Source organism: Carettochelys insculpta, chromosome 26 (genome assembly GCF_033958435.1).
Source record: "Carettochelys insculpta isolate YL-2023 chromosome 26, ASM3395843v1, whole genome shotgun sequence".
Lineage (NCBI taxonomy): Eukaryota > Metazoa > Chordata > Testudines > Carettochelyidae > Carettochelys > Carettochelys insculpta.
This window is the reverse complement of record NC_134162.1, coordinates 5,231,168-5,258,704: the sequence shown is the minus strand read 5'-3', so window position 1 is coordinate 5,258,704 and position 27,537 is coordinate 5,231,168.

The following is a 27,537-nucleotide window of genomic DNA, read 5'->3' as shown; positions in this document are numbered from 1 at the left end:
GGCATCCAAGAGCCTAACAAACCTCACCCCCTGGGAGGCAGGGAAGTATTATCCCTTGATGATCGAGATGGGGAAACTGAGGCTCAGAAAACCTATGTGGCCTGGGGTGCAGGGCACAGGTGGGAGCTGAACCCAGGTCTGCCCACCGCCAAGTCATGTCCCCACCATAGGTAAAGAGGGGTTTGTTGCAAGGGTTAGTATAGCCCGACTGGCTTTAATCCAGCCAGCCCTGGGAACAAAGTTGACCCATGGTAGCATGTCCAGGGCAATGAGGGCCTGGGCTAGCCTCCCCTGGGCATGAGCTAGCCCAAACCGTTGTCACCACGGCCGCACTTCCCTAGAGCTGCCGTGCATACATCGACTTGAAGTGGCAGTTCCACTTCCCAGCGGCTGTGTCGCCAGACCCATCACTTGGTTGGTCTGGGTCCCTAGATAAGAACAATGGAATTGCCCTAATGGATCAGTCCCACAGATCAGCTCATCCCCTGTCATTCCTGACAATGACCAATGCCAAAAGCCTCCCAGGAAGGGGTTAATTCCTTGGAGTGTCCCTGTTGCTATTTGTGCAGTGCAGACCCTGGCTGGCATGCCTTCCTGATCCCAAATAAGGATAAACTCGTGCCCTGAAGCTTGCGGGTTAGTAACCTTACAAGTCACCTGTGGGTCAAGTTACTCTGGCTGCCACTGTTAATCTTATTCTAATCATCTCAGGCTGCAATGCTGGGATTTACGCGTGTAACTCTCCCATGCTTTGAGATCACAACAGAGGCTGCTCAGATGTGCAGCTTGCTGGGTGCCTGGTGGGAATTGTGCTTTGCTCCACTTTGTTGGATGAGTTCCATCTGCATCCGGAAGAGCAATGGGTAGGACAGGCACTGCCAGAAGAGGCACTCACCGAGCGAGAGAGGCCGTGTCTTCAGAAGTGCTGCCTGATAAGCGCTGGCAAAAGACACACGCACACAAAAACCTGCGTCACCAGCTCCGAGAGAGCTAAGCAGTGGGCCCCGAGCCAAGACCTCCGTGTGATTTTCAACCGTGCCAGCAAATTCCACCCCACACTGGGCTGCTGGCTTCCTTTTGTTGTTATATCACAGTAGCACTGCAGGCCCTACCTGAGATCAGTAAATACCCAGAAACCGCAGTTGCCTCTGCAGGTGCATTCGTTGACACAGCTCAGAGCAAAGAGGAATTTCAAGTTTCAGTCCCTAATTAAAGGCTAGTTTCATTTGTGTACCAATACCGGTGAAGTTTCCATTCTCTGTAAGCACAGAGTGCTTCCGCTTCGATCCCAACAACGATGGCTTTGCTCCGTACTAAGTGGGTACTAAGGGCGACTAAGATGATTAGGGGCTTGGAAAGGGTCCCATATGGGGAGAGGCTAGAGAGACTGGGACTTTTCAGTTTGGAAAAGAGGCGATTGAGGGGCGATATGATAGAGGTATATAAAATCATGAATGGTGTGGAGAAAGTGAATATAGAAAAATTATTTACCTTTTCCCATAATACAAGAACTAGGGGACACCAAATGAAATTGATGGGTAGTAGGTTCAAAACTAATAAAAGGAAATTTTTCTTCACACAGCGCACAGTCAACCTGTGGAACTCCTTGCCCGAGGAGGCTGTGAAGGCCAGGACTCTATTAGGGTTTAAAAAAGAGCTTGATAAATTTTTGCAGGTCAGGTCCATAAATTGCTATTAGCCAGGGATAAAGTATGGTGCCCTAGCCTTCATAACAAGGGCAGGAGATGGATGGCAGGAGATAAATCACTTGTCTTCTGTTCTCTCTGGGGCACCTGGCATTGGCCACCGTCGGCAGATGGGATGCTGGGCTTGATGGACCTTTGGTCTGACCCAGTATGGCCATTCTTATGTTCTTATGTTCTTATGTCTGTAACGTACCATGCGGCCTTGGTGCTTGCCAAACAACTGAAAGACTGGCCCAAAATCCCCTCGCTGCTGTCGCTGGGCTGCATGTTTGAACTGGCACTGCAGCAGCTGGGTGGAGTTCTTTGTGTTTCAAAGCACCATGTGAACCTAGGGAGACCCTGGTTATTAGCAGCAAACACAGCTGAGGAGTTCAGCTTCCCTCCAGCAGAGGTGCCCAGATGTGCATCCTCCCACAAGCCTGGGGGACCTATCAGAAGTAGTTACTTCACCTCTGAGCTTGGCACCTCTCTGGAGTGCCCAGTGGAGGGGGGTGCCCTGAGCTCTCTGCTCCACTCTGGAGAGAGGCACAAGGAAAAGGGAACTGGCCATTTTCTCCTAAATGGTTCCCCAAAGCCGATGAGACAAATTGGAGGATTGGGCCAAAAGAAATCTGACGAGGTTCAACATGGACAAGTGCAGAGTCCTGCACTTGGCATGGAAGAATCCCAAGCATTGTTACAGTCCGCAGACCAACTGGCTAAGCAGCAGTGCAGCAGAAAAGGACCTGGAGATTACAGTGGATGTGAGTTAACAGTGTGCTCTTGTAGCCAAGAAGACTAACAGCATATTGAGGTGCATGAAGAGAAGAATTTCCTGCAGATCTCGAGAAGTTATTTTCCCCCTCTATTCGGAACTGGTGAGGCCACATCTGGAGTATTGTGCCCAGTTCTGGGTCCCCGGTACAGGAAGGATGTGGTTACATTGGAGAGGGTCCAGCAGAGGGCAACCAAAATAATTAGAGGGCTGGAGCACATGACCTACAAGGAGCGGCTGAGGGATTTGGGCTTATTTAGTTTGTAGGAGAGAAGACTGAGGGGGAATTTCATAGCAGCCTTCAGCTTCATGAAGGGAGGTTCTAAAGAGGATGGAGAGAGGCTGTTCTCAGTAGCGAGGGATGGCAGAACAAGGAGGAAAGGTCTCAAGTTACAGAGGGGGAGGTGTAGGTTGGATATTAAGAAAAACTATTTCCCCAGGAGGGTGGTGAAGCACTGGAATGTGTTACCTAGAGAGGTGGTGGAATCTCCATCCCTAGAGGCTTTTAAGTCCAGGCTTGGCAAGGTCCTGGCTGGGATGATTTAGTTGGGGTTGATCCTGCTTGAAGCAAGGGGCTGGACTCCCTACCTCCTGAGTTCCCTTCCAGCCCTAGGATTCTCTGAGGGGTCTATGAGAAGAGCAGCCCCTCCTCCCCAGCCCTGTCCCTTCTCTGACCGTACATTGGAAGGACGCTCCTGCACAGGCAGCTGTGCCAGGAATTGAGGGTGATGCTCGGGCCACCTGATGCAGAAGGGCTGAGCTCGCTTCTGCGCCGGCTCCTTGCTTGTCTCATTTCCCTGGGCGTACAATGAGGCTGAACATACTGCCCCCGCCTCAGCCCTTCAGCAGCCGCAAGGTGCTCATTTGCTTCAGTGATGGGACCAAATACCACGCCCTGGCTGAGCAGGTTATGGGACTGGGACTTGGACTTGGACTTGGACTTGCCCCCTCCCCAGCTGGGAGCTCTACATTCCTTACTCATCACTGTGGCTGGAGAATGCCTCAGCTGTGGAGTAACACGCCTATTTGTGAGCTGGCCAATGCCCCACAGGCACCTGCCCCCAGTGCAGGGTCCCCTCTAATTTGTTCCATCTGTAGGTGGAATAAATTTTGTTATGTGCACTAAGGCATTGGTGGACGTGCACCAGCCATAGAACACAGGCTGCCGGCTGTGGGTGATCTGCTTATCAGCTGGGCGGCACCCGACTCTCTCCTGAGTGGCCGCCCACGCGCTCAGCCTAGAGGGAACCCTGCCCCAGAGTCATATGCACACGGTGGAGGGCTGGGAGAGCTCCCCAGGAGCAGGGGTGCTTCCACTCTGGGACTGACAGCCAGATTCGGGGCTCCCCACAGAGCCTGGTATGTCGAGGCACAGCCACTGGTGCGAGAAGTCACCGATGGCTGGAGCTCGCAAGGTCAGCTCCCTGTGGCTTTCCCGTGGGGAACAGCACACAGAGAACAGGTCCAGCAGGGACAGTGCCAACCCCCGGCTGGTCAGGACAGGCTCTGCCTGGGACTCCCTATTAAAACGCTCTCCAGGAGGGTGACCTCACCGACCGCTTGAATGACTCGACGTGTACCAAGTGCCACTGCTGTTCCGAGCCCGGCGCCTCATCGGAAATCACGTAGTGAAGGCTGGTAGATGCCCGGCTGCCGTCCAGCATGAAAGACCAAGTGCTCACCAGCCCCTTTCAGCCTCGTCCCTGAGTGCCCATCTCTCCGCACAAAACCTTTTACGTTCCACCTCGCTCCAGCCCCCTGCTCCGCAGAGCCCAGAGCCCATCACAGCCTCCTCCACCCTCAGCCCACTGCACAATTTCTGCAGCTTGCGTTCAGACCCAGGCACAATATCCTCTGTTCTCTCCAACAGCCACTGAGCAGCCAGTGGGTCCCCACCAATTTCCCTCTCGCTTCTTCCCAGCCATGTGTGGAATAAATGTCATTCTGTGCACCGAGGCAGGCGTGGATGCGCACCACTGATAGAAATGCCCTGCGGCTGTGGGTGCTTGCTAACCAGCGGGGCGGTGCCTGAAATCCCTCGTGGGTGGCCATCCAGGTGCTCAGCCTACAGGGCACACTGGTCCCCATGTACACCCAAGCTGTGTCCATGCAGGCATGGTGTGCCTGCCATTTGGGCAGTGCTGTGCTGGCTGGTGCCCTGGGAGCTGCCAGCTATGCTGTTGGGTGCACTGTTCTGGCGTGGCCAGGGCTTCCACATGCCTGCCTGGCTGCCCTTGCCGCTGCCGGCACTGACAGCCCGCCCCGGTGATTTAAAAGAGCATGAGACTCCCAGCCCCTGGAGAGCCATTGCTGAGGGGTGGCAGGTCGAGTTTCCCCATCGCAGTCACTCAGCCAGGAAAACACACAAAACTGCCTCCTTTTCATGGAAACAGGCCTGGCTTGGGGGTGGAATTTTCACCAGAATGTTCACGGCAGCCACTGAGGCAGTGCAACGGAAAGACGGAAAGATGCAAGTTTCTTAAAACTCTTTGCAATGGATTCACCCGCCCTACACTCTGCCCTCTTTCTAGGGGGCAGCCCAGCCCAGGACTTAAGGCCCGGTTCTGGGGGGGTCAGAAAACTTGGCTTTGACACCAAGGGATCTAGGGGTTATAGTGGACCACAAGTTAAATATGAGTCAACAGTGTGATGCTGTTGCAAAAAAAGCAAACGTGATTCTGGGATGCATTAACAGGTGTGTTGTGAACAAGACACGAGAAGTCATTCTCCCGCTCTACTCTGCGCTGGTTAGGCCCCATTTGCAGTATTGTGTCCAGTTCTGGGCACCGCAGTTCAAGAAAGACGTGGAGAAATTGGAAAGGGTCCAGAAAAGAGCAACAAGAACGATCAAAGGTCTGGAGAACACGACTGATGAAGTAAGGCTGGAAGAATTGGGCTTGTTTAGTTTGGAAAAAAGAAGATTAAGCGGGGACATGATAGTGGTTTTCAGGTATCTAAAAGGATGTCATAAGGAGGAGGGAGAAAACTTGTTCTTCTTGGTCTCTGAGGATAGAACAAGAAGCAACTGCAGTAAGGGAGGTTTAGGTTGGGCATTAAGAAAAAGGTCCTAACTGTCAGGGTGGGCAAACAGTAGAATAAATTACCAAGGGAGGTTGTGGAATCTCCATCTCTGGACATATTTCAGTACAGGTTAGATAGATGTCTGTCAGGAATGGTCCAGACAGTACTTGGCCCTGCCATGAGGGCAGGGGGCTGGACATGATGACCTCTCAAGGTCCCTTCCAGTCCTAGCATTCTATGATTCTATGCACTTACCTGGCTGATACGTCCTCTGGAGCTCACTGACAAGGAGGGCAGGGTGAATGGGGCCTGGCTGCCTGGGGGGAATGGCCTGAGGTGTGGGGCAGGGCTCTATGGGGCTGGCTGGCTGGGGTTGGGGAGTAGCAGCATGGGATCCTATCAGGGTCCCCCAGGGCTGGCTGGCTGTAGGGGTGAGTGGGGCAGCGTGGGGTCCCGTCAAGGTCCGGTAGAGGGGCCACTTAGCAGCCAGTGCATCCCTCCTGGCTGAGAATGGCGTACCAGCCTAGGGCTCTGGCACCGTCTGTGCTCACAGCAGTTACCTCCTCGTCCCCACAGCTCCTGCACCCCAGCAAACCAACAGCCCGAGGGCCTGACAGCTGGTCTGCCAGCCACACTGGGGTCTTAGTTCCTTCGATTCAGGAGGGTTTTTCGCCCCTTCCCTGGAGGCAGGTCGGGAAACCCGCAGCCTCCCTCCCCTCAGGGTTCCTGCCCAGGGACCCTGCAGAGCAGCTCAGTCCATTCCCTCACTGCTGCTTCCTACCTCCATCCGCCTCCAGTTCTGTCCTGGGAGGTTCCAGCTCCTTGTACTGTGCAGCCAGGGCAAAGCTCTCTTAGCCAGTGCCGAGCTAACAGCTGCAGACGGGCAAGTCGCTGCTCTGTACATGAACCCCTCCACGTAGGTTCTCTACGCGCCATCTCAGGACTGGCTGCAGGGACTGGAGTCTTGCCTGGTGCTTGCTGCAGCCTCCTGGTTCTAGTCCCATGGTCATGTCAAGATGGGGTAACTTTATTGCAACGTCTCAGAGGTGTAAATTGCACCAAAGGGAGGCCTGAGCTTTCTTTACAGAGCCTGCTGCTGCTGCGGTCTCCTTTATGCTTGGGCAAGAGTTGGTTACAGGATTCTGCGGCTTTCCCTCAGTGAAATCGGGCTTCCACTCGGAGAGAGGCAGGCACACGTTTCCCTTCTCTTCACCTCGGCACACCTGGCACCCGGCTTCAATGCTCAGCAGCGCCAGGGGTAAAACCAGCACCCGGTACCAGACCCATGGTGCCCTCGGTGCTCAAGCATTAACTGGTGCAGCTGGGGTGACTGAGGCATTGGATGGCTCCATCAGCATGGGCAGCCACCTTCAAGCTGCATCTGTGTCCTGGGGTCACCGTGGGGGTTGGCACCCTTCCGAGGAGCCTGGAAGAAATGTGGTCAGACAGTTTAGAAATCGGAATAGTCTCTGAACTGGCTGAATGTCTTCATGAGTGGGCAGCGGCTGTAATGCTAGGACCATTTTAGGGGCCAGTTACAGCCCTTGGGAAGCCCGCAGAGATTCTCTGCATAGTACCCAAGAACAGCCACAGGGGCTCGGGTCAATGGTCCATCTGTCCCCGTCGCCTGTCTTCCCACAGCAACCAATGCCAGGAGTTTAGAGGGGAAGAACTGAATAGGCCACCAGTGAGTGATCCATTCCCGTCACCCGCTCCCAGCTTCTGGCAGACATATGGGACACCCGGTTCATGAGGATACCTCCTTGACCCTCTTAGCTAGCAGCTTTTGGTGGCCTCTCTGCCAGGAACTTATCAAGTGCTTTTTTTAACACAGTTATCATTTTGGCTGTCACAGCATCCTGACAATGAGTGCCACAGGTTGGCTGCTGTGTGTTCAGTGAAGAAACACTTCCCTTTGTTTGTTGTCTTTTAATTTCACAGGATGCCCCTAGGTTCTTGTGTTATGGGGAGGCTTAAATAACATTTCCTTATTCCCTTTCTGCACATCTTTCATGAGTTTGTAGACCTCTGCTATCTCCCCCCTTAGCTGTCTCTTTTCCAAGCTGAAAAGTCCCAGACTTTTACACCTCTCCTTAGCAGGAAGCAATTCCATACCCCAGTCATTTCTGAAGCCCTTCTCTGTACTTCTCCCAGTTCTGGTATATCTTTTGTAAATATTTTAGAACAGGGGTGAGCAAACTTGTTACATCAGGCCCTGCATTTCATCCCTGAAGTTGGCAGAGGCCCCCGCAGCCTGTCGAATGTAATCCAAACCAAACGGACGTTTCCTTTATGTTTACATGAAAAAACAAAACAAAAAACCTCTTTCAGCACGTGTAAGAAAATAAGTCTGTAGGCAGAATGTAACAGCTTTACCAATCAGTATAGAAACGTGAATACACAGACATAAAAACCGTAACGGATGTCAACATTTTTAACCAAATAGATGAGCCTGAGACCCAGCAGCTGAATGCACTCCGCCCCGCCACCATGAAACATCACTCCTTTGCCGAGGGGGCATGCCTCACGCTTTGCTCAGTCCTGTGTCAGAACAACTCAGGGAGCCGCTCGTGGCTGCCGCGCTGTGTGAGAAGAGACCAGCTCTAGAGAGTGTAACTGATTGGAGCAGGTTTCTTCAGGGGAGAGGTAAGAGCTCATTGGGGTGCAGCCAGCCAGCACCCTGCCTCACACAACACAAAGAGCCAGGGGCCCAAGTTGGCTGGGAGACTCCCACCAGCATCTGCTCTGCCAGTTTCTGGCAGGAGGCAACTGAAGACCTTGGTGCTAAATGGTGCCCCTGGAACAACTGCCTCTTGAAGAGCAAAAGCGGGTGCTTTCCTCAGGCAACAATCTCTGTGTCTGCTCCACTTAGGCTTTTCCCTGGGTGCGAAGCTGCCCACTACCACGCCCTTGTCTATAGCTCAATACAGCAGCATGGGCTCTGGTCCCACATTGTCCCTAATGCTATTCTCGCTCCAATCAGCTCACCTTTGAAGCTTTGCTAATTGCATGGGGCAGCCAGCTTGCGCCATTTGGCACTGGCCTGACCTATTGTTCATCCGCAGCCGAGAATCATGCTTGTGCAAGGTACTTTCCCCTGTGACATTTTTTGTGGCTTTAACGGGCTTTCAGGATTTTACACGGGTCCTCCTAGTCTACGGCTGATGTGTTCTGATGCTGTTGGAGCACACGGCTGCCTTCGCCCATCCCAGCTCACGGCTGTGCTTAGTTTGTTTTCCATTTTGGCCAAGCCTGTTGCAATTTTGTAGTTTTCTACGGCAAGCTATAGCTGGCCTAGTTGCTAATCCCATCCCCTGTCCTGTCCAGGGTTCCCTCTAATTTCTTCCATCCATGTGCAGAATAAATTTTATGTGCACCACCAACAGAAACACACGCTGCCAGCTCTGGGTGCTTGGCTAATCAGCTGGGCAGCTCCTGAATCACTCTTGGGTGGCCACCTAAGTGCTCAGCTTACAGGGAACACTGGGCCTGTCGGTCTGTTCAGGGACAGGAATTGGGGCAGGCACTCTGATTACTGGTTGGTCTTTGGTTTTGTAATTTTTCTTTGGCACTGTTCTTGGTATCTAATTTCAGGTACCTGTGGAGCTTGGCATCATGTTCAGCGTTCAAGCATTAAATGAGAGAAAGCCAAGACAGGGCAACATTCAGGCTTTCTACCAAGCCCCCACGTCCTGAACTTGTTCACACAAGAGCCCCCTGAAAGTTCTCAAAAGTTCAGACGTTACTATGGCCTGTGGGCTGGATTTGCCCACCCAGCCTTTTAATCTGCCCTGTCATTGGCCCCTGTGGCTGCAGAAGGGGAAAAGCTTTGGGTGTTGCCCCCACCCCTAGCAGAATCTCTCAACTCCCATTGGTTGGTTTCACACATTGCTCCTGCCCCCAGGAAAATCTCTCATCTTTTATTGGGTGGAACCTGACCAATAGGACCAGAGAGATTTTCCTGGGGCATGGCAGTGCAGAACCATTTCTCAGCTGTTTGGCCTTATCTCGATCTGGTATGAGCCTGGGAGGCGTGAGCGTGCTGGGGTTAGACAAGGTGACAGCTGTGGCAGGATGTCTTTGAGGGCAGCCGAAGCTTGCATGCTGTGCTGAGGTGCGGAGGCTCATTTGGGCATTGAGGAGGGTGATTGCTTTAAGGTTCAGCCCCAGGATCCTGTCAAGGGGCGACCGGGGTAGCGGCAACCCAGCAGGGAAGAGCTCTGATGGGGTGACCTCATAAGAGATCCCTAACCTTGACCTTTCCAGGGTTAGACAGGTGAAGAGGAGGGCTCCACCTCACAGGGATGCGGGGGAAGTGAACCCTCATAGGGGGCACAAACAGGGATGATTCGCTAGCTTCCCGCGAGTGGCAGCAGCAGAGGAGGGGAGAGCAGAGCTGCTGTGATCGTTCAACCTGGAGCAACCCCGACCTGCTGACAAAGGCAGAGTTATTTTTAAAAAGCAGCAAGTCAGCGGATTTCGCTTCAGTAGCTTGTGCCACCGCCGCCGCCGCTCCCTGGGATAAATCAGCCCCTGGAAACTCTTATCAAGCAGCTGAATAAAGGGAGGGGTGGGAGGCAAGTGACACCGTTCGAACACCTCTCCCTTCCCATCCTGCCACGGTCAGTTAGCCCGGGAAGCAAAAAGGCACCGCAGCTGCCCTCCCGGGAGAGAGAGGACTTGACTTCTATCCTCTCAGGAGAATTCACAGCCTGTCAGAGCCAGCATTCCCTTCTGCCAGTGCCCTGTCCAGCCAGGAGTGCTCAGCGCCTGGCAGAATCATGCCTTAATGCATGTGGGACTCGCCTGGGGCGCTGGCACCTGAGAAGAGGATGGTTTAGGGGCTACCCCTTGGCAAGCCAGATTCGCCCTGGCCCGGGGCAGCAGTGTGAGAATGGTGGGAGTCAGAGCAGCTCTCAGCCGCAAGGAGGTTCTGTGAGCAGCTCTGCTCCAATGATCCTCTTTTTCCACCACTGTCTCTGCTTCCCTAGCGGGCCAGGCCCTGCAGCTGGTGTTCCTGCAGGGATAACGTAGACCTGGTGGAGCTGGCTCTGAACCTGGACCCGAAGTCCCCCTGCAGGGGCATTACATCCGCTCCGCTGCAGCCCCATGGCAGTAGGCCCAAAAGGGCCAGGGGACAGTAGTCTATAGGGCTATGAGTGGGGAGAGCCAGGTTCTGTTCATGGCTCTGCCACTGAGTTACTGCAGCCCGGGGCAAGTTGCCTTGCCTCAGTTTCCCCAGCTGTGCAATGTGCCCACCTAGTAAAATAACCATCCTTGTCTGGCAGAGGGGGGAAACTGAGGCACATCAACTTGCCCAAGGGCTGCGTGACTCAGTGGCAAAGCTAGGAAGAGAATCTTCCTGCATATCTCCTGGCTCAGCTGTTCTGGGCTCCCCTTCCCCTCCCAGGGCTGGGTATAGGAGAACCCAGGAGTCATGATCCTGCCCACCCTTCTTTAGCCACTAGGCCATACTCCCTCTCTAGGGAGGAAACTTGTCAGGGCCTCCATAGAGCGTGAGTAGCTTCAACTTCATTCCAAACTGTGGGCTGAGGCTCAGCTGGGGCTATGTTCTCCCCTGTTCCTCCACCCGCTTGGCCAGGCCTAAACATGGCTGAGTTTCGCTCCTCGCATGTCTCTGTGGACTTCCAATTCAGGGGCTGGGAAAAGGCACCCAAGTGCCACAGCCCTGGAGACGGGAGGCCTTGGTTTACACTGAGAGCAGGTACAGCACATGGGCACAGTGGCGGCTGAGGGGACTCATCGTTATGAGGGGAGAGGAGAATTTGGGGGGACAGACGTGGTCTTTGCCCATTACCAGCACTATGCAGGGATTTGAGGCCCCCTCTCCCTTCACCCACATTCTTCCCACAAACACACCCGCTCCGGCCCCCTTGTTCGAGAGTCTGTATTAAAGAGATGAACTTCATTGTGGGGGAATAGCCCTGGAACTGCAAGGAGCTTGACTGGTGCCAGTTGCGGAGGATTTTATTCTGTGGACGTCTGTCCCAGAGGCACTTGAAGTCTAATGTCAACCCGTGGCCAGGGGGGCGCTGCAGTTTCCTCCAGCCCCAGTTTTCAGGGCGTATGGAGGGGAGGCTCAGCTGCTGGGAGGAGCTGGAACAGGACGGCAATTTTGTCAAAATCAGAACACGCCACACACGTGTGTCAATTCCAGCAGCGTTCTCAGCTGGAGAAAATCTAATCCCTTTGATGTGACTGTCTCCGTTCACTTCACTCTCACCCCGTATGATTCATTTCGAGAGCATCACAATATTTCCTGGTGGCTTTATTGTTTTATTTTGTTTTCCCTTTGGTGTCCTATTAAGCCATTCATTTCAAGTACAGGTTCTATTTACATACCTATTTATAGCTGTGCATTTCTTATTTTATCCTTACGGTTTGACCTAAGGGAAAGAAAACGGGTTGGTGTTTCGGAAGCGATGCTTTTCAGAATGTCTGCTTCAAAAGGCAATCGAATTCCAAAATGTTGGCGTTTCCCGCTGACCAGAAAACCCATTTCCCAACCAGCTTGGCTAAGACGGGAAACGCGCAGCTCGCAGATTTCTCTCGGGTATAACCTTTGTCCAGATTCCTCTTAAACCGTGAAGCCTGGGTCCAAGGCAGAGCTCTTGTGACTCCCTCAGATCCCAAGAGCTGCTTGATTTTTATTGCCTAGATGCGAGTAGTCCCTCTTTCCTGGAGCTTTTATGATTTCCTTCCAAATGGCTTCTCCAGCAGGAGAGATATTATGTTACAATGAAGATCGGAAGCAAGGGGGGGGCGGGGAAATCCGGGCTCTGGATCCATTCGTCTCAGTTTGCATCCTCAGCATTGCCTTCCACTTCTGTCTGAGAGCTGTAAGACCAGGTCCCATCCCCCTTCAGACTTCTTATTCCTCCTCCCTGAATCTCTTGTACAGTTTCAACTGGGTAAGCAACCCTTCACTTCTTATTACAGCTTATATTACAGAGGTATCTACTTCAGGCTTCCTCCACAGAGTTTTATGGTCTTACCTGGCATGGCAGGCAAAGGACCAGAGATGGGGAAAAGGCACAGGGAGAGGAAAAGACTTGCCGCAGATCACCTAGCAGATTGGTGGCAGCAGTGGGAACAGACTCCAGGTCTTGTGGAGTGCCCTAGCTGAGGCCAAAAGTTGCATTGCAGTTCAGGCTCAGGTACAGTCCTTGCCCTGAAGAGCTTACTGTCCAAACAGATTGAAGCTGGGAGATGAACCACAGGCACAGGAAGATGAAACAATTTACCCAAGATCACACGACAGGTAAGCACCAACGCTGGGAAGAGAAATACCCCCTCCTGAGGCCCCAGTCACTCCCAGACAGCAGGGTCACGTATCTGGGCAACGTTAAACAGCTGCTGGATTCCATCTCAAAGGTGGCTGCATTTCTGTGGTGGTAAGTGACTCTTTGTAGCTCTTCAGAGCCACACCGAACAAGGATTTAGAGAAATGGGATGGGGGAATGTGAGAAAGGAGGTTTCAGATCAATGGAGGTGTAATATCAGAGGCTTCTCTGGGCACAGCTGAGAGATGCAAACCCGGGCAAATTGCTAAAAATAAGGCTACTGACAGACGAAGACTGGGGTTCCTCCACCGTAAGGCAAACCAACCGAGTCACAAAGAGCACCTCAGCTGCCTCCTTGGCCAGCCTGAACTCACACAAGCAAATCCCTCAGGCTCTCCAGCTTCCCTTGTGCCACAACCAGTATCCCTCCTTACATAGGTGAGAGGTTATGTAAACCAGTCGTGCCAAATCCACACAGCTTCTTCTCACCCCAAAGGGACCACCCACATCCCCAGAGCAATACATACTTAGCTCGTACCCGAAACTGCACACTGGGCCACTCAGATCAACAGAGAGTCTTTTCAAAAGACTTGGGATGAAGGCAGTGGTTTACATAGAAATGTTGCGTTTGGTTCCCAGTTTTTCCCTGCTTTATTCCTGAGTATTTCAAGAGGCTGGGATTTGGAAGGGAGCCTCTGGTAGTCAATGGGCTTGAACGCTAAATCCCAGCCTAAATCTTTCAGCTCTTGGGTTGTAACACAGGTAACTCCACTCCCTTATCCGTTCTGTCTGTTTAGACTGCGAGCCTTTTGCCCTTTACTATGTGTTCCCCTAGCTCAGGGCTGGAGAAAAATTCTTGAGGGGGCCACTCCCAGATTCTGGTAAGCAGTCAAAGGGCTGCATTTGGCTGTGGAGGGGCGAGCGGTCTGGCATGCAGGGTGCAGGACACTGGGGTGCAGACAGCCCCGCCGGCAGGAGGGAGCAAGGGGGGCAGTTGCACCAGGACCTGGTGTTTCAAAGGGGTCCAGAGCTTCTGGCTGTTGCCATGGCTACTGCAGCAGCGGTGAGGGCCAGAGCCCTGGGCTCATTTGGAACATGGTAGAAACACTGCACTGCATGGGTCCGAGGGCTGGTGGGGGAAGGATTCAGGTTCCTGCTCCCGGCAGCGCTAAGGGCTCTTGGTCCCGCCTCTTCCACCCAAGGCTCTGCCCTTGGAGCAGGTTCTCCCCATGCTTTGCCCACAGCAGCTGTCAGCCCTGCTGGCTGCAGGAGAGGGTGTGGGCTCTGAGTGGGAGTTTGGGGAGGGACTGAGTGCAGGCTCTGGGAGGGGGTATGGGGTGCAGGAGAGGATTCTAACCTGGGGGAAGGAGGGAGGCCAGAGTAAGGGGTCTGAGAGGAAATTGTGACCTGGGACAGGGTCACCACCGGAGCCATGCAGCCTGCTAGGGGTGTAGCCTGTGGTCCTTAGGGCGGCACTAAGGTTTGCCTTATGGTGCATTGTTTCCCAATGCATCATGGAAGTCCTGCACCGGGGCCTGAGAAGGGACAGACACGATGCGCTCTCAGCCTCCGACCAAGTCAAGCAAACCACTTCTGGCTGGCTAGCCTGTAGATCTCTGTCCGGGGTTTCAGCCCCAGCAGGAGCCAAGATGCAGCTCCAACTCTGGCCAGCTGGCCTGCTCCCATGGCTGACATTCATGCCATGCTGACTGCAGAACCGGGAGGCAGCTTCCAGGCAGGAGGCATGAGAATGAACCCCCCTAGCATGTAGAAATGCCCCACTTCAACCAGGCACTGAAGCACTTGCTTAACTCCGAGCAGAGCCACAGGAGTCTCCAGCACCTGCTTAAAGGGAGGCATCTGGTCATGCACCCAGCTGACCGTCACCACCCGCCTGGGGACGAGGCAGAGCGAGGAAAAGTTTGTTTCCAATATTCAAGACAGACTTTCTGTCCGACACTGTGGCCCTCCCCTCCCACAAGCAGGTGCTGTGTGACCCAGCTCTCCAATAGCTGTCGGCAGACCGCCCCCAGGAGAAAATTCTTGCTTAGGGGTTTCCTCACTTGAGCACACCTATGATAATGCAGACTTCCCAGCCCTTGGAGTGGCTTTACCTGGGCATCTGGCTTCCTGTCTGGTGTGCTGCGTATGTTGGAAAAAACAAGTCCTGGGGCACCTTAATGACTTACAGATTTATTCAGGCACAAGCTTTGAATGCATTTGTTAGTAATTAAGGTGCCACAGGACTCCTCATTGTTTTGCTGAAGCAGATCAACACAGCTAACCCTCTGAAACTGTGTAGCTCAGTGCCCAGTGCAGCAAGGCATGCGAGGGGCACAGGAGATTAAGCTAGGTGACGATTTAACGATTCCCCTTTGCATAGGAATACCCATATTACCAGACTGGACTCAACATGAGACCCAACCCCCGTCTCCACACGCTGGTCAGCACAGCTGCTTTGGAGAGAAGGTGCAAGAACCCCTTCAGAAGGCAGCTTGAGCCTGCCCCGAAGGAATGATTCCTCCTGACCCTCAAACTGCCTCAGGTCAGGAAGCAAGAGAGGTGGTGACCCGTCCAAATGTCTGTTCATTAAATCCTTCTAACTGGATATTCTCGCGCTCCATTTTCTGTGGATCCAGAAGATCGAAAGAACTCCCATGTTTTCCGGCACACGTACTGTGCTTGTAACGTTTCAAATTCAGTTCTTGCCAGGCCTTGTTTTCTTGGGGAGATTTTGTGTACTTCTGGTGTCATACGAGGGACACCTGATTGGTTGAGGAAAGAATAGATTTTCCTTCAGACAGTCTGGAGGCTTTGCTCATGCTCTTTAAAGAAAGCAGAGGCAGCTGGGAGGAAAACGCCCTTTGCTAAAGATTCCACACCCCTGATGGTTCGGTTAAGGACCAAGGAAAACTCCCCGTCTAGGTCTCTAGTTCTCCTAGGAGACTTCCAACAAACCTGAAGAAGATTTGCTGCTGCCAAGAAAGAGCCAAAACTTCCAAGGCGTCTGTAGATATCAAAAAGAGGCAAAAAAGAGTCCAAATTCAATCCAGTCATAGACTCACAGAACACTAGAACTGGAAGGGACCTCAAGAGGTCATCAAGTCCAATCCCCCGCCCTTATGGCAGGACCACGCACCATCTAGATCATTCTGGATGGATGTTTAGCTTATCTGCTCTTAAAAATCTCTAGTAATGGAGATTCCACAGCTTCCCCGGGCACTTTATTCCAGTGTTTGACTACCCTGACAAAGAAGTTTTCCCTAATGTCCAACCTAAACCGCCCTCACTGCAATTTAAGCCCATTGCTTCTTGTCCCGTCCTCAGAGGTCAGCGAAAATAATTTTCCTCTCTCCTCCTTTTTGTAACATCTTTTCAGGGACTTGAAAATGGCTGCCATGGCCCCTCTCAGTTTTCTCTTTTCCAAACTAAACAAGCCCAGTTCTTTCAGTCTTCTCTCCCAGCTCATGTTCTCTAGACCTCTAGTCATTTTTCTTGCTCGTTTCTTGGACTCTCCTCAATTTCTGAAATGTGGCGCCCAGAACTAGACACAATACTCCAGCTGAGGCCTAATGAGTGCAGAGCAGAGCAGAGCAGAAGAAGGGCGTCTCACAACACTCCTGGTAACACATCCACAAATATTTCCTTTTTTTTTGCAACACTGTCACACGGTCGACTCATATTTAGCTTGTGGTCCACTATGAGCCCTCAATCCCTTTCTGCAGTGCTCCTTCCTAGACAGTCACTTCCCCTTTTGTATATGTGAAACTTACCTATGTGCCTCTTTTCCCTTCCAAGCCCCCTATCAGAGCACTTCCCACACGAATGTATTTCTTTGCACAACCCCGGAGGCAAAGACGGACGTATGGGCAAGTCCCCGAGCGCCTATCGCAGAGCAGCGGCCAGACAACATGACTCCCCATCTCTCCAACAGCTTGACTTTAAGAAGGTGAAAAACCAGTCTCAGAATTTCTCAGCACAGAGTTAATGGACAGAGCTTCTCCCCAGTCCTGTCCTCTCTCCAAGCCCCCTCTGCAGCTCCGCATGAGATATTTATTTAGCTACAGGCATAAGGTTAACCCTCCCGCGGATGCCATCAGCCAGCCGGCTGCGTACAGAGGCTAACACAGAGCGGACGGAGTGGAGGGAGGGAGACAAGGCCGAGAACAGACCCAGCCTTGCTGTGCAATTCAGGGCCCTGTGCCATGCAGCCCCCTGCCTGGCGCACAGTTCTGCTCTTTCTGAGAGATCCAGACTAAACACTCCCCCCAGCCTAAGCAGACGTAAGAAGCCCTCAGGACTCCCTGGGTGCCTGGATGCTCTCGACTCACTGAGCCAGGGAAAGGAGGAGCTGGGAAGGCAGCTGATAAAGGGGGCCAGCAGGGGCTGGTTCCAGCCAGTGTCCCCATTAGCTGCCAGACCAGACCGAGGCCAGGGCTTGGTTTGATGATGCTGCTCCAGGCTGCTGGGAGATGGACCTAGGAAAGATGACTGGGCACCTTGGAGAGGCAATGTCGGCTGGTCTGGAATACTTGCACCAAGGATCCCAACAGTGCCACAGTGCACAGCTGGAGCCAGATGTGAATTTTGCAGCTCGGGACCATGTCTGGGTAGCTGAGATTGGTTCTAACCACTGAGGTAACTATCGTGGGGGAAGGTAGAGGGCCTCTAGGGCCAGATCTTCAACGGGATTTAGGAATGAAAATCAGGAACCTTTGAGGATCTGGGTCTTGGCTCTTCCGTTCTGCCTCCCCTCCAGAGAGTCATCTGGGACCTGATTCTCCTGGTGTGTCAAGAGCAACCCCACTGAAGTCAATGAATTCAAACTGGAGTTAGTGAGAGGGAAATCCGGCACTCTGGCTGTGACCCAGCACTGAGGAACTCCTTGAAGCTTTGGAGGCCAAGTTTTGATAAGCAGTGGCTTTCCCAAGACTTGTCTGGATTAGCAACCTTCTCTGGAAATTACTCAACAGCCAGCATTTCCTGTTTCCCTCATGGTGGGGTGTCAGCACCCAATTTTGGCTCCTCTGGTCCTGGACAGGAATCAGGATGTGGACATGAAAGGCAACGGAAGGAGAAACGAACCAGGTCTGACACGCTTCCAATATAGGATCACTCACAGAACCATGGATGCGTAAGGCCACAGGAGACCTCAGGAGGTCATCTAGTCCAGTCCTCCATGCTGGGCCATGGTACCTAACCCACACCCTATTTTTAAGGTCAAAGTTCTAGGCAGAGATCTAACTTGCATCCCACACCCTGCGAAAAGCACGTGTTGGCACAGACAGGAGAGCACGACCGCTCAAATCCCTAGGGTTGGTTAAAGTGGAGGGGAAAGCTGGTGCTGAGCTTAACACATGGAACTTGGTGCGGGGAATGTAGGTCAAAGCTAGCCAAAGACCAGAGCTGCGTCTGTGATCCTCGCTCCTCTTCCCAACCAGGAATGCCTCCCCTGCTCTGCCAGATGTAGCGGCCTATGCCCCTCCATCCACCTCAAGCCACCGTGGGGAGGGGGAGTGTGACAGATGCAGCTTCTCACACGTGTGGCTCCTTTGGGCTAGGGCCAGCCCTGACATCTGCCTCTCCTGTTTTATTCACACACACCTGCCTCCTCCGTGAATTAACTGTGCATGCAGGCACCTGGCTCTGAGACAGGCCTGGCCCTGACCGTGTGCTTCCCTCAGGCTGCTGGCTGAGGCTGTATCCCAATGGGAGCTAGAGAACCGGACTCCTGGATTACTTCTTAAAACACGTCTCTCCCTTAGCAACAGAGGCAGGTTTCCATGGTGCTTCCTGCAGCTGTCACAGGGGTTGTCCCAAGTGTGTTGTGCTTCTCTGGAGCCTTCCAATTCACTGAGGGGGGAAACTGAGGCACAGAGTAGGGAGGGGATTTCCCCACACTCACACCTGATGCCAGGAGTCCAGACTCACCATCTCCTCTTCTAACAACTGGCCACCCTTCCATTCTGTGAGCATTCCCAGTGAAGTTCCAGGAATTGCCCCTCCGATAAGAACAGAAGGGATCAGTCAGTCTGGCTTCCTAGATCACACAGGCCATAGAACTGGCCTGAGCTAATTCCCCGTTGAATGTGAGCGGATCTTTTCCAAAAAAATCCCACCTCCCCCGGCCTTGATCTGAAAAGGGCCTGTGATGGAGAAGCCACCATGTGAGCCTTGTGCAGTATCCCACTTGCTGAGTACCCTGGCTGTTAACTACGTGCCCTATTCACAGTCTGGTGCACAAAGGCCTGTGCAGGGGTCAGATGCAGGATGCACAGGGCAGGAGCTGGGTAGCAAAGGTCACTGATCAAGGTGATAGCAGGTTTTTGGTATCCACTATCATAGAACACTAGAACTGGAAGGGACCTTGAGAGGTCATCTAGTCCCAGGACCAGGTATCATCTAGACCATCCCTGATAGGTGTCTGTCTAACCCGCTCTTAAATATCTCCAGTTATGGAGACTCCACATTTTATTCCAGTGTTTAACCACCCTGACAGTTAGTGTTTCCTAATGTCCAACCTAACCCTCCCTTGCTGCAGTTGAAGCCCACTGCTCCTTGTCCTGCCTTCAGAGGCCAAGGAGAATAATTTTTCTCCCTCCTCCTTGTAACCCTCATTCAGGTATTTGTAAACCGCTATCATGTCCCCTCACGGTCTTCTCTTCTCTAAACTAAACAAGCCCAGTTCTTTCCTTCTTCCCTCAGACCTCACGTTCTCTAGACCTTTCATCATTCTTGTTGCTCTTCTGTGGACCTTCTCCAATTTCTCCACATTTTCCTTGAACTGCGGTGCCCAGAACTGGACACAACACTTCAGCTGAGGCCTAACGAGCGCAGAGTAGAGCAAACGAATTACCCCCCGTGTCTTGCTCACAACACTCCTGTTAATGCCTCCCAGAGTCATGTTTACTTTTTTTGCAATAATGTCACACTGTTGACTCGTGGTTTAGCTTGTCACTCTGTCCCCTAGATCACACCAGACCGCCTGCCTCGGAGGTGGTGTGATGAGGAAGGCCCTAGGCCCACAGCACAGGCTTACTGCTTGTGTGAGGTGGTTACCATGACATCCTGGTCTCTTCCATCACTCCCACAGGTGACCTTTAAATCAGGGCAGCTAATCTCTGCAGCAGGGCACGCACTCTGCAGCAGACTTCTGGGACCCAGGCAGACGCTCAGGCTAGAGCTGGCGACAGGAGGTGCTCCTACAAGCTCTTGTGACACCCTCTGCCTATAGCCAAGTGGTTTCAGAAAGGGGCTGCCTTGGCTCAGAGCAGCCTCTTGCTGGGTGTGAGCAGTTCCTGTGATGAGCAGGTCAGGCACTAGGCAGTGCAAGTTAGGGCCTGAGCTTCTCTTATTGATCAGGCCAAACCCCACCAGCGCCAGCACCTTTTGGAAAGCAAGGCTGAGTCCACAGATGATCCCGCAAACTGAGTCATACTTCAGATGGAGTGTGTCACCCAGGAGCCATCTGTATATATAGGGCTCAGTCAACCTGCATCCTTGCATTTCCAAAGTATGGTGCAAACATTAATTAATTCCCCAGCCCTCCCTGTCCCACAGCGCTAGGAGCCAGGGTGGGATGGTTAGCCTGGTTGCTTTAAAACTGATGAGGAAACTGGGAGAGAGGTGAAGCGACACGTAACTTGCCTAAGGCCGTGGAGTGAGTCAGTGGCGGAGCTCTGAACTCCAGAAGGGCTGGCTACTAGACCTCAGGCTTGTGGGACCAGCTGGGAGTTTCACCTCCCCTGCCCACAGCACTGCTAACAGATAACAGAATGACGGGGTTGGATCACTGGGCCAGCGCCTACATAGTCTTAGCTCTCCTTTCTTACAAGCAGGAGCAATAGCCTTCTCCTGCTGGGGGACACACACCTCTCAGCCTGGTTACTGTAGAAACCAAACGAGCGCTGGGATGGTAGAGAGTCCCAGAGCTAATTAAGGTAATTACAGCTTCACACCAGCTGCTCCTGAGGTCCAAGGACCTTCTGTAACTCCTGGAGAAGAGCAGAGCACAGCACGGGGGAGGGTGGTACTTTTTAACTCTGTCTTCGCTCGCCTGGTCCGAGCCGCAGCCAACACAGGGGAGCAGCTGGAGACGTGGAGAACACTGCTTCCCTCCTTTCACCTGTGGGGCACCCAAGAGCCAGGTGCTAAGCGCACAGGGCCTCAGCGCAGCTCCTTGGACTTCACTGGGCTCACAGAGGGCCCTCAGTGCTGGTGGCCTGTGGTCCAAAGTTTGGAGATCGGCATGCTGGGAAGCTAGAGGTCTGTCTTTGTCGTGAGAGCTTCGATTGGAAGTTTCCATCTACCTGTGGCACACAGAGGGTAAAACCTTGGCCCCACCAGCTCATTGGTGGTTGATTCTGTTACCCCAGCGCTGGGACCTCTGGCATGGCATGGCGTCGCATGCTGAGGCCTGGCATCTCAGCTCCATCGTTCTCTGCCATGCTGGGAGCAGCTGCTAATCCTGTGTCCACCTGGAAGCTGCAACTGGCACGCACGTGGGTTGTCATACCCCAGCAGCTGCAATGATGGGACTGAACGGCTGCAGCCAGGGCAGGTTCAACCTGGGAAGGCGACCATCTGGGCGTGCCTGCTGTCCACACAGGCCTAGATTTAGTCCCCGACGGGAAGTCAAGGAGCTCTTGGCATGTGATATGCAGTAGCAGCAATTTCTGCTCCCAGACGCAAAAACCTTTCCAGGAGTTTCAGGAGACGTGACCCTAGCTGTGCTCAGCCAAGGCAAGCACCGTCTGCTGGAGACGGGCGAAGAGGAAAGGGACGGGATGAGCCAAATCCAGAACAGGCTGGCCCTGCTTAGAGGAGAGGAGTCCAGCTGGCCAGCCGGAGGTCTGTGGCCAAGGCAGAGTTGAGTACAGATGGGGAATGGATGCTGAATGACTCCAGAGCAGGTCCCCTAAGTCCTAGGCTACTGCCCTAATCACTAGGTCATCCTTCCTCATCAGCTGGCCCCTCTCCCCTTGATACAGACTGCAAGTGCCCCCAGAACCCCGCAGCTGTCTGTGCAGCTTGAAGGTGCAGAGTGGATTCATCAGCTTCGGGAGGCTTCAGATACACCGACAAAAAATTGTTTAAGTCGAAAACACACACACCCCCCGCCTGCAGAGCTGAGCTCCTAATACATTCAGCTCTGTTTCTCACTGCTCCTCAGGGGCCACAGGTCAGTGCCTGGTGCTGTTGCCAGCAAGGTGTGCTCCACAGGTCGTGGGGACCACACCCAGGAGGTGGGTCTGCCCTGGCAGGTGTTCCAGGGTCCTGCCCCATGAACACTCCAGCCCAGCACCGAGAATCCAGCCCAGGGCCTTCCGCCACTGCATGGGACCTGTGGAGCACAGCTCTCACTCAGAGGGCTGCTGGGGTCTCTGGACCAGGGCCTGGCACATGATGGCTGGGTGGAGGGAGCCCGGTGTTTGGGGTTGCAGCAGCTTTGGTGTGGGGGTTTCACTCTGCCCTGGTACAGGGCTGGAGGAGGGTCATGGGCTAGGGCCGTGCTAGAGAGCGACTGCAGGCAGGTCCTTGCTGCTAGGGCAGCCACTGTGCGAGTGTAGCTTCGGCCTCACCTGCAGCACCCCGACGCCTGGGTCTTGTGCAAGCAGACGCTGCGGGGTGTGGTGATGAGGTCATCTGGTTTCACTGCACCTAGGGCAGGAAGGCAGCTGGCCAGGCTGCCCCTGTCAGCACCTTGCAGAGCTCGGGTGGGGGCGTGTGGCAGTAGCACCACACCCAGCTGTGCCTCACCGCCTCCTTCACTCTCAGCACACCCAGAAACACACCCTCTGCACGCACCCAGACAAGCCTGCACCGCACACCCAGCCCCTCTGTGCACACGCACCTCTGCACTCCTGCCCCACACGCTCCCTCCAAACCTACACACACCTGCACCGCACACCCAGCCCCTCTGTGCACACGCACCTCTGCACTCCTGCCCCACACGCTCCCTCCAAACCTACACACACCTGCACCGCACACCCAGCCCCTCTGTGCACACGCACCTCTGCACTCCTGCCCCACACGCTCCCTCCAAACCTACACACACCTGCACCGCACACCCAGCCCCTCTGTGCACACGCACCTCTGCACTCCTGCCCCACACGCTCCCTCCAAACCTACACACACCTGCACCGCACACCCAGCCCCTCTGTGCACACGCACCTCTGCACTCCTGCCCCACACGCTCCCTCCAAACCTACACACTCCTGCACCGCACACCAGCCCCTCTGTGCACACGCACCTCTGCACTCCTGCCCCACACGCTCCCTCCAAACCCACACGTGCACACTCCTGCACCGCACCCCCAGCCCCTCTGTGCACACGCACCTCTGCACTCCTGCCCCACATGCTCCCTCCAAACCTACACACACGCACACACACACACACCTGCACTGCACACCCAGCCCCTCTGTGCACACACACCTGTGCGCTCCTGCCCCACACGCTCCCTCCAAACCTATGCACACCTGTACCACACACACAGCCCCTCCATGCACACACCTGCCTATACATATGTGTACCACACTTCATACACACATACACCTGCACTGCACACAACCCCTCCATGCACACTCTCGTACAGCCCTTCCTCACACACATGCCTATACATACATGTACCACACACGCCGTACACACGCAGATGCCCGTACCTACCGGCCTCCCACACATGCATCGTGCTCACACGTACGCACGAACTTAGCACTTACATAGCCATGCAGCACGAGACCCCCCACATGGCACTACAGACACATGCTGCTTACACAACTAGGCCTCCAAAGCACACCCTGCGGCACACACACAGTCACACCAACCCCTCCTCTGTTTCTGCTCCACCCAAAGATTTTTCTTTAGAGTTGCAAACACCCCAAACTTTACGTTAAACCTTTTCTAACAACCCCGCCCCCTCCAGCGTACACAGAGCCAGCAGCTGGTCCCTGTTACCGCCGTCCTCTGGTCCCCGTGTCCTGCTGGGATGTCTATGCTGGAGCCGGAGGTGGAAGCTCACACCGGCAGACATACCCGTGCCAGCTCGGACAGGGCTAGCAGGCGAGAAATAGAAGCATAACCTCAGCGACATGAGCAGCGGGCTGGGCTTGTTGCCCCAGGTGTGCTCCAGACTGAGAGCCCCGTCCCTCACTACACTGACTCTGGTTTTAGCGCACGAGAGTGCTTGGAGCTGGCACATTGTTCCACTAGTTTCAGCACTAGGGCAGACAAGCTCTCCCCCACCCCCTGTCATACCAGGCTCCTACTGAGCTACTAAGCTCCTTGGTGCGGGGACTCTGCTTGACAGACACACAGAAAGCACCTCACACGCTTTGGGTGCTGTCTACATCTCCACTGCTCCTTTACACCCCAAACTGTCAGCAAGTTGTTCTTAGCCGACTTCCCCGTCCCAGATCTGCTCCAATCCAGTCGGAACGCCGGTCCTCATATTTTCCCACCTTGGGCGGGTATCTGGGAACTTCTAGCTCCAGGATACTAACTGGTGTTCCCTGACCTGTGAATGAACACAGCTCTGACAGAGACCGCGCCATTTCGCTTAGGGGGAAACTGAGGCACAAAGGGGTGACGTGACTCATCTGGTGAGTTAGTGGCAGAGCTTGGAACAGAATTCCGACCTCGCCACTCCCGGGCCTTTGGCGTATCGGCTGCACAAAGCATCTTCTGCCAGAATTTACCCCTCAAAACATTCATCCAGTTGCAAAAACAACTAGAAGTCCTGTGGCACCTTACAAGCTACCAGATACTTTGGAGCACGAGCTTGCGTGAGCGAAGACCCGCTGGTCTTTGCCCACGAAAGTTTATGCTCCAAAAAATCTGGCAGCCTGTAATGTGCCACAGGACTTCTCGTTGTTTTTGAAGCTACAGACTAACTCAGCTGCTCCTCTGATATTGGTCATCCAGTTGCAGCTTCTTTTGCGATTCTTTGCTGCCCCTGAACTGCACCTTTTCAGACCACTCTCCCTGCTCTCAGCTTGTACCCCACACACGCAAGAGCCTGGTTTTCAGAGGGCAGGGTGGCTGCAGCTCCAGCTGGAGTCGATGGGAGCCGTGAGCGTGTGCCCCCACGCTAAGGTCAGGCCGAAGGTACGTCAGAGCCGGGTTCCTCCAGCTCCAACGCCTAGGAGGCGTTCTGCCCATCCCCTCTCCTCTAACGGAGCCCAGCCTGCAGAGCGGCAGGGAATACACGGGGAAAGGGAGTTTTCCCATCCCAGAAAACCTGCCGTAGACTAGAGTAGGGGTGTGCAAATGGGGCGGGGCCCTTACGCCTCCGACTTGCCCTGGCAGCAGATCACCCCAGGCCAGCTGCAGCAGATCCAGCCAAGAATCCCCAGGCACAGTGCTGTGGCTGGCCATCTCTCTCCCCTCCCAGCCCTCTCGCCCGCAGGAGAAGGCAGCAGCAGCTTTGGCAACTGGCAGAGCCATTCCCTGGGGAATCTACAACTCGGCCTCGTGCAGGTTTGTGGAATGTTATTACCTTGTGGTCCCTTTCCCACAAAACATGTTTTTGAGCAAATTCCCGTCACCCGGCCAGGGCGGGAGCCAGGGAAACGGGGCCAAACGTTGGTGCAGAGAGTGAAAGGGACTGCTGAGAGCAGGGGCTGCACTGTGTTTACTGGCCAGAGAGCCCGGACAGCTTGAACGCAGGCCAGGACTCTGGAAAGAAACATTGTGTTCAGACCCTGTGTGTGTGTGATTCATCCCTTACCAGAATGCTAATATTTATTAGCCGGGGTTGTTATCTGGCTGGGAGGAAATGCCAAGGTGTCCCCGGCCAGCTGTCCCGTTGAGCAGGAACAGTCCCTGCTTCACAGCAGAGGAGCTGCCGGTTTTTCCGCATGTTCCCTCCAAAATATCCCCTCCTGTTCCCAGGGATTTTGCCTGAGTGAGAAATCACTGTCTCTGCTCTGTCCTCCCCCACGCCAGCGTCCCTGTTTGCCCTGAAACGTTGGCAGGCAGGGCTCTTTTGGGGTGGGGCAGAGAGACAGATGGAGGCACAGAGAGCTAATGAGCAAAGAGACACAGGGGGACAGATGGGCAATTGCATACAAGTCCTTCCCCACAGGCCTGATTCTCAGCTGAAGTGCAGCCCTTTTCCACGCTCCGTGGGCACAAAGAGGTGTAACCAGTTACACGGGGAATGCTTCCTGCCTCTGCAGGGCCACTCCTTACTTTGATCCCACAATACCCCCACTGCAGAGGACGTAGCAGAGAAGGGCTCTGTGACCAATACTTTCACCACTCCCAGCAGCTGGACCTGTGCCTTAGGACTGTCGGCAACTGCACACAATTTAGAGCAGCCCTGGGTCTGGGGGCCTGCAATGTCTGTGCAATGCTGCATTCAGGCCCAGTGCTCATCCCAGGAGCTTTGCAAGTATTGGTTGCACCAGCTGCTTACAATGCCTTCAAGAGGGTCATGAATTCAAGTCCAGATGAACCAGTGAAGTCCAGATCAGACCATTGCCTGATGGGTCAGAGGCACATGTGGATAATCCCCTGCAGAGCTTCCCTGCACTGAATCCAGGTAATCCTGGCCCAGCAGTGTGTCACTTACACCACTGCGGTGCTCACGGAGTTAAAATTAAGCACCTGTTGCAGGACGAATGGGATCAGGGCCTGGGAGCGGTAGGATTTTGCACCAGCGGAAGAGACTGCACGAGACACAGGCCAATGGTGGGCTGGGCCCAGCTGTGCTACAGTTAAGACACCCCCTGATTCTGCTCCCTCTTTGCACCCAGGGGTTTCAAAGTCCAGACAGCTGCAGGAAATGCCTCCCTATACCAAATTAAAGGGCATGGGCAGCCCTTGGCATTTCCCCATCTGCCCCAGGCAGGCGCAAGGACATGCAAAGCTACGCCGTAGCCCCAGGGAACAGGTGTGGTCTGCCTAGACAAGGTGAAGCCCTGGGAGGATGAATGGTCCCTATTTCAGCTGAGGCAGGCCCTTTCCTGCTCTCACCTGGTGCTCTGTCCCATCCAGCTGGGATGGGCTGGCTCCAGAGTTCTGCGTCAGGAATCTTTTTCCGATCCCAGGTCAGATCCTCAGCGGCTGCACAACAGCATAGCTCCATGGGGCTCCGCAGAGCTTGCCCCACTCATCCCAGCCGACCACCTCCAGATCCAAGCAGGTTAGCTCTCTCTCAAAGTGATCCAATTCCTTCCCTAGCTGCTGTTCTAACCCAGCCACCTGGATGCAGCTCTCAGATCATCTCTGTTAGGCACCACTCAGCTAAACCAGCCACATTCAGTGGTTAGATCACTGGACCTGGATTCAGCCACAAGATTTCTGGGTGACCACGGGGGTGTGTGCCGTAGCTTCCCCATTTCACACATGCACATAATACCGACTGCCTGTGTAAAGCCCTATGTCACCCGTAGTTGATGCTGAGTATTAACACACAAGGACTATTCCTATTACAGCAGCACAGAGAGGCCCACCTGAGATCATGGCCCCTTGTCCTAGGACCTGCCCAAAGCAGTTTCCAGTCGACTCAGTCAAGAGGAAGGTGGGGTGGGATGTCCCCAAGGCAGGTCTGTAGCCCCCATATCCCACAGGTCACCTAGACAAGTGACTTGCATACTGGCTTTGGAGTCACAAGCCACACTGCAGGTCACACTCAGTTACAACCATTCACCATGGCTCACAGGCAGCCCCTGTCTCAGAGCTGGCCTGCGGGGTGAGGAAATCCTGCGAACTACATCAGAGCCAGAGAGGACAGGAGAATTCACATTTCAGC